Source organism: Arachis duranensis, chromosome 5 (genome assembly GCF_000817695.3).
Source record: "Arachis duranensis cultivar V14167 chromosome 5, aradu.V14167.gnm2.J7QH, whole genome shotgun sequence".
Taxonomy (NCBI): domain Eukaryota; kingdom Viridiplantae; phylum Streptophyta; class Magnoliopsida; order Fabales; family Fabaceae; genus Arachis; species Arachis duranensis.
The window spans coordinates 14519881-14529273 of NC_029776.3; positions in this window are offsets into that span (position 1 = coordinate 14519881).

Consider the following 9393-nt stretch of genomic DNA (forward strand, 5'->3'; position numbering starts at 1 on the left):
ACCGTAGTTGGGCGTCTTGGTAGGAAACTTTTTAGGAAATCTGCAATTTTTTAATAAAATGAAGATAAGAGTGTGTACATGTTAGTACTTACCTTTCTAGGTCGGGCAATCTTTTTGGATCTCGGCCTGGCGCCCTTTGCAGGCATGCCATGACCTTGGTAGTTCTTACCCCTCGAGGTTGGACACTTTGTAGTAACCTTTCCCCAGTTCTTCTGAACAACTTGGTATGATCCTTTCCAGTTGGCTGCTAGCTTCTCTTCTCCTGACCGACCTATTCTGATGTCATTTCAGATTAGGATGAGATCGTCGTTGCTAGGTTACCTTCCGATTGTATCTTGAGGTCATTTGACGTTTTAACACCTCTTCCTTGGTCCGAGCTCTTTCTCAGATTTCTGGAAGTAGGTCGAGTTCTTCCTTTTGAAGTTGGGAGTTTGGCCTCTTCACTATTGTGGATCAGTCTGGGCGATCCTTCTTCGACCTCCACTGGGATCATTGCCTCCATTCTGTAAGCTAATCGGAAAGGTGATTCCTTTGTGGTGGAGTGTGGAGTTGTCCGATATGCCCATAGGACTTGTTGGAGCTCTTCTGGTGGGGGGCTATGTTTTTGATGTAAAGCTTTGACTTTATAGTTGAGTTTTTGCTCTGAAGAACTTTGGTTCATTCTGCAAAAAACTTGCGTCTTTGATCGTTTGTTATGACTTTTCTTTTGTCATTCTCCTTTGAGAAGAATGTGGGCTTTTAGGGTTTTGTTGCTGTTCCTGTTTCTTTTCATCGTTGCCTGACTCCTTTTGTATAAAAGTTCTAGCTTTTGTTTTGATCTTTTGTCTGAGAGGTGTTCGGACTGTTTAGGTATAGATTGTCGGCTTCTCTTCTCTGTGTTCTTGCCCTGTTGTTGCCTCCAAAGGGTGCCCCTGGACTTTCGTGTGAGTCCTGGAGTTTCTCTTTTACTGCTGTATCTGACATCTGATGTTTGCTGTTATTGTCCGAGTTGTTTCCTTATTTGTCTGAGTTGTTTGGTAATAACCCCATGGTTGACCTATGTCTTCTTGAAAAAATATTGCTGAGATGTCTACTAAGATCCTAGACGGCATGTCTGATTGACTGGATTCCATAGTTTTAATGCGTGTTACTGTGGCTGACCTTGAGTACTGTGTGTGACTTAGGAGGTTCCGTAGAATTTGTAGGGATAAGGATGAGGAGAAGAATTATGAGCTGGTGTCGTCAGACTCTGAGGAGAGGATTTGTTTCCTTCCTTGTTGTGGTCTTGTAATGTAGCCTGGATGAGGCTTCTATTATTGCCCCCTGGTTTGGTGTTGGCTGATTTTGAAAGTGCATCAGCTTGGGCATTCTGCTCCCGAGGTATGTGTCGGACTTCATATTCCCCGAATTGTCCGAGCTGTTGGTACTGGCTGATTTTGAAAGTGTATCAGCTCGGGCATTCTGCTCCCGAGGTGTGTGTCGGACTTCATATTCCCCGAAATGCCCGAGCTGTTTTCTGTTTTTGTCCAGGGTCCCCCGAATTGTCTGAGCTGTTCTCTAGTTTTGTCCAGGGTCCCCCGAATTACTCGAGGTATTTTTTCATGGTGGGATTCTCAGCTTGGTTGCTCCCTTCTATTTGTGAGGTGATTACTTGTGAATCACTGGCCATGGTGAGCTCCTACCTTCTTAGCTAGCCTTAAACCAGCGAGTAGTGCCTCGTATTTAGCTTGGTCATTTAGCTTGATTTGGCTTCCCTAATCGCTTTATATAATTACGCCTGCACCACTCCCAGTTTCGTTTGAAGAGTCGTCCATGTAGAGTTTCCATTTTGTAGGATTTTCCGGGGTGTCAGTGTACTCTGTAATAAAGTCGGCCAGATACTGTGATTTGATGGCTATCTGAGCTTTATGTCGAAGATCGATTTCGGATAACTTGACTGCCCACTGTAGAATTCTTCCTGTTAAGTCTGTTTTTTGTAGGATGCCTTCTATGGGCTGGTTGGTCTGAACTCTGATAGCGTGAGCTTGAAAGTATAGGTGGAGTCATCGAGAGGTGAGTATGAGGGCGTAGGCGAACTGCTCTATCTCTTGATAGTTTAGTTCGGCCCCTTATAGAGCCTTGATGATGAAGTAGACGGGTTGTTGCCCACTTTTGTCTTCTTCAACTAGTGATGAGGCTATTGCCAGACTTCCCACTACGAGGTATAATATGAGCTTTTCACTTTCCCTTGGTTGGGTAAGAATGGGTGGTTGCCCCAAGAATTTTCAAAATCTCAGAAGGCTTGTTTGCACCCCGTAGTCCTATTCAAACCTCTCTCCCTTCCTTAATATACCTCTTTGAGGTGTCCTTTGAGATGATTTAGAGATCCTTCCTCCTGCGAATCCTCCATGAACATGTCTCTCAGGGGTGTGAGGTGGACGTTCAACTCGTTCGACCTCTTTGGTGTGAGCCGTTCGACTTGTCCGACCTCTTTGGTGTGAGGTGGACCTTTAACTTGTCTGACCTCTTTGGTGTGAGGTGGACCTTCAACGCGTCCGACCTCTTTAGTGTGAGGTGGACCTTCAATGTGTCCGACCTCTTCGGTGTGAGGTGGACCTTCAACGCGTCCGACCTCTTCGGTGTGAGGTGGACCTTCAACTCAACTCGTTCGACCTCTTCGGTGTGAGGTGGACCCTCAACGCGTTCGACCTCTTTGGTTTTGGATTGGACGAGGTGGTGGGATCTTCTCAGTATTGCATATTTCTCGGTAGACATCCACAAGAGACACCCGAAGGGGTGTAATTGTGGTATTTTCTAGGCTTCTCTCCATGTTGATCTTCTTTTTTCTTGGACTCTTTATCCTTATCTCGAGAGGAGTAGGAATGTTCGATTTTTGAGATCTCTCCTAGTCGAGAGTTTTCTTCCATATTGATGTACTTCTCTACTCGTTCTTGTACCTCGTTTAGAGATGTTTGGGTGCTTCTTGGATATTGAGTGGCTAAAAGGTCCTTCTCGTAGACCATTGATGAGGCCCCTGATAGCTGCTTCTGTTGGCAGACTTTGTATGCCCAGACATGTTTTATTGAATCTTTCCACGTAGTTGCGAAGGCTTCTCTCGATCTCCTTACTTGATTCCTAATAGGCTCGGTGCGTGTTTGGCTTTGTCCCTCTGAATGGAGAATAACGAATTGCATCTGAGGCCTCCGTGAGATACATCCTGCTTCTGAAATTGCTAAGATGATAGCTTGGATCTGATGTGCCGTCGTACGGAGTCATGTCTGGAGCTTTGAAGTCCTTTGGGACCTTTAGCTTTCATGATCTCTTTGGTGAATAGATCTTGGTCCTTGCAGGAGCTATCCTCATGAGAGGATCGATTAGCTTTGACCTTGAGATCGGCTTCGAGTTTTAGGAGTTTGTCCTCCAATTTTCGGCGTCGCTTTATCTCCCTTTGTAGGTCTTTCTCAGCCTTTCGTTGATGTAGGGTTTCTTTTTCCAGTTGTTTTAAATGGTCTCGAAGCGCCTCCATGGATCCCGCATTTGGAGAATCCTTTTCGTTGTTAAGTTGAGGAGTATCCTTTGGTATAGTGTCCGCATTTTTGTGCGGCGTTCTATCCTCTAGATCTGAAACGTGGTCGTTGTCATGGTTGTCCGCCATGGTGGTGGGATGACTTCCAAGTTCTCCGGCAACGGCGCCAATGTTCTGAGGGTTACCTGAAACTGTAGGTCGATCTCGGTCGAGATCTTCTATGTTGGTCGGAGCCGACGTGTCCGGCAGGTGTATAGCGGCCAGAGCTGGTGTGTCCGACTTGTGGAACTGAGAGTGCTGCTGATCCTTTGTCACTGAAGGCTGGGGGTACCTGCAAGGGACTCTGATGCTTAAGTTAGCAAGGGTATTAAGCAGGTATTGAGTAGAATCAGAGTATGAGTTATACCTGGGTGCTCCAGTATATTTATAATGGTGAGGAGTGACCTCTCTGGAGATAAGATAGTTATCTTATCTTATCTTATCTTATCTTTGAGTGAAGCCATCTTATCTTTAGTGGAACCGCCTTTATTTTTCTGGGCTTTAGCTGCCTTTAGATTGGGCTGTGTTCCTTCGTTTTGGGCCTACTTTGGGCTCCTTTGGCGATTTGGCCAAGCTTTTTGAGAAGAGCTCGGATAGTCTGGCCTGAAGAGGTCGGTCGGCTTGTCGCTAAACATCCCGGGTCAGACAGCTTGACCCAGGGTATGAGCACCATTGTATCTGAAAAATCAATTATAATATCCAAACAATAGTCCCATAATGAAGCATGAAATTAAGTTACTCATTCTAATTATCAAAAACACTCAAATCAAAATCTTAAGTACATAAATAACAAAATGTATATAAAATAACAGATGAAACATCCAATTTTTGGATAGAAAACTACTATCGCCATCTAACAGCAAAAAAGGACAAATGTCAAAAGCATTTAAGGAGCGTTTGAGCTTGTTGGAGCACCACCTCCAAAACTGCCAGCACCTCGACCAAAGCCAGGCCTTCCACCAGCACCCTGGATGATGGAGAAAGAAGACAAACTAATTCAACAAAACATTTAGAAATGTAGAAGACAATTTCCAAAAGCATGAGATCTATGAAATACTACTACACCCAAAAACTAGCATAAACCATAATTGTTGTGAATACCGAACAATAGTGCTAAACAAACTTGTACTAGCATATTATGCCAACAATCAAATTGTATCAGATCATTCCATAAAATTGCCACATCTTGAATTACAGAGAGAAGTACGAGTTTGTAAAATTTTCAGCAACTCAAAACATCATAAGATGGACGTAGAAGATGCAACATTGCTCTCTACAATAATCAAATAGCATTCAATTGAATAGAGAAATGAAAATTATAGAGTATAGATGCGAGGATACAGATATTTCTCTTGGAGTTATTTCGTACTGACAGGTGTCCCGAGAGAGCCGCTTCTGATTGTTTGCTGAACAGTGTAACGTGAAGCGACCACACGAAGCCTAGTAGCTCATGCTGGAAGGGAATTGGCTCTATTTGGATAGAAGGTGCTGCGCCTGGATGTGCGAGGACTGGGCCTGGGTTGGATGGACTCCATATAAGGCCTTGGATATGAGTGGGCCGTGGGGGCATCATGGTTGAAAGGGAGGAATGAGTTAAAAGCATACTGTAAAATTAAGTAATTTTATGTTGTATGACTCTTGACCACAAAAAAATAAGGTTGTATGACCCAAATGAACCCGAACAAAATTTTTGGTGAACATTGAAGATTAGTGTGCCTTTGGATTACAGTTTATAAACGAGAATTTGTATAAAATTGATTTTGTAAATTTGATTTTGGTAAAAAGTAAGTTTGTATTGAAATGATTTATGTTTGGCCATCTTTATATTAAAATGGATTATAATAAAATAAATATTATTTGGATTACTCTATTCAAAATCACTTAAATAAAAAATTACTAAAGTAGACATCAACTTAAATAATTTAATTTATATTATCCTATTATTTTAATTTAGATATTTGAATATTATTATTTATGATTAATTTTTTATTTAATTTGTCTTTTTTAATGGGATAATCTATTTTATAAAAAAATTACAATAAAAATTGTATATACCATAATTATAATTATAAAAAAGAATACTAAAAATAATAAAATTCAATATTTATCTTGATAGTGATGAAAACAAATCTAAAAATTATTGATGATGTATTTTATATAGTATATTTTTAGTTCTCTTAGTACTCTTCTTTAGTACCCTATAGTTTTTTTGTAAGACCCGAGAAAATTATAAAAGGATTAATTAGATAATTAATCATCAAATTAAAATAGTTAAAACGTGTTCGGACGGAGTCAAAAATCAAGACTAAGGAATTTGAATATTTAACTATGATAATTGAATTCATTGAATTTTTCTAAATGGAAAAAAATAATCTTCTGCGAAAATACGCGTATTGATAATTCAACCGGCAGTACCGACTTAAGTCTGTCTGGCACTGCAAGTGAGTGAATTAATTATAAGTAAATAAGATTAAGAATTGTTGTGACATTATAAAGTGAATGTCGTTTATTAATTTTATTGTTAATTTATTTGGATATTGGGCCGGAGGCCGTAAGAGGGTGAGAAAACCCCCCTATGAGGTAAGTGAAGGTAATCGGCATGAATTATTGTAATGGTGGTGGACTTGGAGATTGAGCTAGGCAAGGCTTCAAGGGTTGAAACCACCGACATTCAAGGTACGGGTTTGAGTTTCGAGTAGGTATTATGTAAAGTTATGTGAATGCCTAGGTTAGTTGACCCTATGATAAGTGTGGATTGAAATTGGTTGTTGTTGGGGATAGTGAATGGCTATATATATGATGCAATTTTGCTTATGTCTTTTTTTCACGGGCTCCTAGTATATCATATTCCTTCCATTATATACGTATGTATTTTGTTTTTAGAAGTCGTGATACCTCACTACCATTGATTTACGACTTAGGCGTAAAGCTCTGTATAGTTGGGTGTTACATTTTTACTATTATTATTATTTATGGTTAATTTTTATTTAATTTACTTTAACTAATAGAATCAATATATTATATTATAAAAAGCTAATAATAAATATAAGAGAAAATTCTACTCCCTTCCCCTCTGAGATGCTAAAATGACACTTTCTTCCCCTCTATTTTATAAATGTACATTTTCCTCCCTTCCAACTTTTAAAAAACCTCCTCTTTAATCCATTTTAAATTTTTTGGGTTAACTAGTATTAACTTTATCCATTTTTAAGAAAAAATAATTAATTTTTTGAAAAAATATACCCATTAGCAAATATTTTATTTTTTATTATTAAATTTTGCTTACCAAAATACTCTTTAATAAATATTTTTATTGATTAAATTGTATTTTTATCAAAATATTTTTTAAAAATTAATAATTAAATTATTTTTTCTAAGATACCTAACCTTCAATTATTTTTTAATTATTAAATTATAATTTTATCAAAATTTTTGTTAACAATTATTTTTATATTTTATTATTAATTTTTGATATCAATATTTATTATTTTAACATTAAATAAAAAATTTTTACCACTGTTAATATGTATAACAATTAATATATATTGATATTGAAAAATAATCTTACTAAAATTTTTTATTTAATGTTAAAATAATATATATAAATATCAAAAAATTAATAGTAAAATATAAAAAAATTGTTAACAAAAATTTTGGTAAAATTATAATTTAATAATAACAAAAAATAGATAAAGTTAACATTAGTTAACATAAAAAGTTTAAAATGGATTAAAGAGGAGGTTTTTTAAAAGTTAGAAGGAAGGAGAATGTATATTTATAAAATAGATGGGAGGGGAGTATCATTTTGACATCTCACAAAGGAGGAAAGTGGAATTTTTTCTAGATATAATATACAAAAATCATAATTATAAAAGTGTATAATGTCAATTAAAAATTTAACAAAAAAATAAAAATAATAAATAATAGAAAAAGAGAGCTCATATATATAAATAGAAATAATAAAAAATTTATAAATAATATAATAACATGTCTAAAGGATAAAATTGGTAAAGAAAAAATAGATGTTTAGTTAAAATGGCTAAAAGTCTGTTAGTGAAACGCAGAAGCTAAAAATTATTGAGTCTGTTAGTAAACATGATTTTGAATACAAAATCACTTCTGCGTTTGCCTAATAAAAAATTAACCAAATAAAAAATTAAACTTTCAAGAAAGTTAAACGTACTTTTTGTTTTCGGACGGATCTGTTAAACACACTCTTAGTTTATTTAGCAGGAAGTAGTTGCACCGGATTCGATTGTTTAAAATTTTCAATCGATTGTTTAGAATTTGGCAAATCCATATTATTTTGGTGAATTCAATCGATTGAGTAACAAAAGCAATCGATTGAATTGTGAGACTTCATGTTACTTTGAAGCATTCAATCGATTGGAAATTGTAAACAATCGATTGAATTATAAAAAATCTACATTTAATTCATCGTTCAATCGATTGGTTAATATGACCAATCGATTGATTCATGCGAAAATTATGCTTCCTTGCAATTTTTAATTGATTGTTTAGTGATGAACTGTAATCGAATCGATTGGTTTTTAAGGAAACACGATTTTATGATTCCTCGCGAACGTCATGGATCAAATTTAATCTTTTAATCTATTGGAATAGCTAAAAAATTTATTAGGATCAATGGAAGATCTAATTCGTTATTATTTTTGTTCTTGATTGTTAATAAACATGATAAATTTATGATAAAATAATTATTTATAAAATAAAAAATCGTGGATAAAATAATTATTTATAAAATAAAAAATTGTTTTTATAATTAAATAAAATATATGGAATTAATTTGTAATTAAAATTAGAAAAGGATTATCTAGCAGCTATTAAAAAAACTTAAAAAACATGTTTTGTTATGGGACCATTTAATGGTCCAAACGTTTTGGAACTATCGAATACAGTGCCAGCTTTATTTATTAAGGTTAAGGATATGCCTTTAGTCAATGAATTCCTATATATATAACGTGAAATTTAAATTTCTAATATTTATTTAAACAGACGAATAAAATGATCACTCAACCATTCTAAATTAATACGGGCCTGCTACACATACAAGCATACAAGCAACCAAGTTGGCCCAGCCCAAACACGAAACACGCGCATGAAAGAGAGATAAGATGCCGCGTCCAACTCACGCGCTGAGCATTCGAACGGTTACGTATGGGAGACTCTTCCACTTCTTCCACTTCTTCCATTTCTCAAGGCACTTTCAAAACAACGAAACCCTCTCATTTTCGAGCGAAAATCAACTTTCAAAATATAGAAATCGAAGTTCGAAAACTGCATCGAAACACCATCAACCTCTCTGTGAAGAAGAATCTGAAGAAAAAACAAACCAAGAATACTCAACGTAAGTGCATTAAAATACTGTATATTTCACTTTTCTTTTACGTCGTTCTGCTAGGGTTTACTGTTACTGTTGCTTCTTTGTTATACGTCGTTCTTCTGAGTTATACGTCGTTCTGATTTTTGGGGGTTTATTCCGTAGATTCGGGGGTGTAAACTGCTTAACCTTGTAATGTGGCTTTATATTGAAGCATGGCTGAGTGATATCTGTCTGATATCTATATGGATGTATCTGAATAATATCTATGGGTGTATCTCACTGTAATGAATGGGTGTATATTGTTTGACATTGTTGGGTGTATCTGAATAATATCTATGGGTGTATCTCACTGTTATGAATGGGTGTATCTTGCGAATATCTGGCTGTCTTGACTCATATATATGGGTGTATCTTACTGTTATCAATGGGTGTATCTTAATTGTTATCAATGGGTGTATCTGAGTCATATATATATGGGTGTATATTACTGATATCTTTGGGTGTATTTTTAGTTTCAGAGAAAATGGCA